The sequence below is a fragment of the Lactuca virosa genome, chromosome 4 (genome assembly GCF_052849685.1).
Source record: "Lactuca virosa cultivar CGN04683 chromosome 4, Lactuca_virosa_CGN04683_v6, whole genome shotgun sequence".
Classification (NCBI taxonomy): Eukaryota; Viridiplantae; Streptophyta; class Magnoliopsida; order Asterales; family Asteraceae; genus Lactuca; species Lactuca virosa.
In genome coordinates this window covers 3,084,165-3,085,822 of record NC_136429.1, presented here as the reverse complement: position 1 = coordinate 3,085,822, position 1,658 = coordinate 3,084,165, and the positions used below count along the sequence as shown (strand labels likewise).

The following is a 1,658-nucleotide window of genomic DNA, read 5'->3' as shown; positions in this document are numbered from 1 at the left end:
ATCTCTTCAGTTTGTGCACTTCCACTGCCTTTTATTCCATCACGCCTTGGGTTATAATATTCACGAGAGTGCTTTGCAAATTCTTCAACCAACACCTTGATTTGATTTGGGTTTTTCTTTGTAAGCGGTCCTTGCGAATCAAGAAGTTGACGCGTCATGACATTTACTCCATCGTAAAATATAGATACTTATTGTTAGATGTTGAGGTCGTGATGAGGACAATTCCTTAACAAGCCCTTGTAACGCTCCCATGCCTCGTATAATGACTCCCCTGATTGTTGCTCAAAGTTGGCTATCGCCTTCTTGAGTTTAGCTATCTTGGATGGTGGGCAAAACTGATCTAAAAACTGCTCACGCATTTGAGCCCAAGTAGTTATTGTGCCATGTGGAAGTGCCTTCAACCAGTCTTTTGCAGCTCCTTTGAAAGTAACTGGTAGCATCCTCAGCAAGACAGTATTTCTCTCAACATTTGGAACATTAAAGTAATCAGCAATGTCATTCACTTCATCTAAATGTTTGAAAGCATCTTCGTGATCTTTTCCATAGAATGGAATATCCTTAAGTGCAGTAAGGATGTGTCCCTTTAACTCGAATGTGGCATTAGCAGGAATTATAGGGTGTACTAAACCCGGCCCCACATCATCTCGAATACGCTTTTTGTAGTCCGCCATGGCCATCTCATCAATGTTCGCCATTTCGTTCTCCGGCTCGTTCTCGGGTTCACTCATATAAAGTCCAAATTCTGTTTCTGATTCGTACTCGGGCTCGTGTGGATTAGGAAATTGATCGAAGACTTCAAACTTGCTCTTTGAGGCTGAACTCGATTCTCCCGTTTTCTTTCCTGACTTCCTTGAAAAGGTTGATTTCAGTTCTTGTAAAGGCGACTTCTTATTATTCTTTTTGTGCAGCGTAGACTCCGGATCTTCAAGCGGTGGCACCAAAGGTGTGTTGGATCCTCTGGTCATCAACTCCTGCAAAACAAAAAAATGAAAAACGTAAAACTGAACAAGAACTAAATAAAAATTTCCTACAGACTGGCCACCACGTCGTGGTAAATACTACCACCTCGTGTTGTCGCAGAAAAACTAACAGAAAAGAAAATCACAGAAAATCTAAAAGTTACTGAAGTCACGTCGTGAACTTAAGGTTCACGTCGTGAGCCTAGTACTGGAAAAAAAACTAAGCTGAAAAAAAAGTAACTTTTTGCAGGTTTTACCCCATAAAAAAGATCAATCAACCTAAAGCAAATAAATCAAACAAATCAAATAAGCCGTTCCCCGGCAACGGCGCCAAAAACTTGATGCGTGCAAATAGCTACACCTAATTTTATTATTTATAACCTAACTACCTTAACTAACTAATTGCACCTAGGCAGTGTACCTAGTCAAAATTATAGAATAGTTGGGTAAGTCGGGTGTCGATCTCAGGGAACGGTTTTGACTACTTAATTTATCTACTATTAAATTGACCTAATTTTAGAGCAAAGAGGGGGTTGTATCTGATTTTGCAAGACCAGACGAACTTAAATCACAAAATTCAATCAATTAATTAAAAACACTCCTGTCTAGTTTGAATCCACTTCTTTATTTATGTTTAGCTAATAATTATGGATTATCAAAGTTGGTCACCAATTATTATGTAATTAGCAATTCAAGTCC

At 39.0% G+C, this 1,658-nt stretch overlaps 1 non-coding gene across 1 annotated transcript; it reads left to right on the top strand.

The window, feature by feature from the left end:
- Positions 1-204: 204 nt before the first annotated feature.
- On the top strand, positions 205-311 carry LOC145110087 (small nucleolar RNA R71). Its single transcript, XR_013709469.1, has one exon. It is a non-coding gene; the product is annotated as a small nucleolar RNA R71 (small nucleolar RNA).
- Positions 312-1,658: the final 1,347 nt, after the last annotated feature.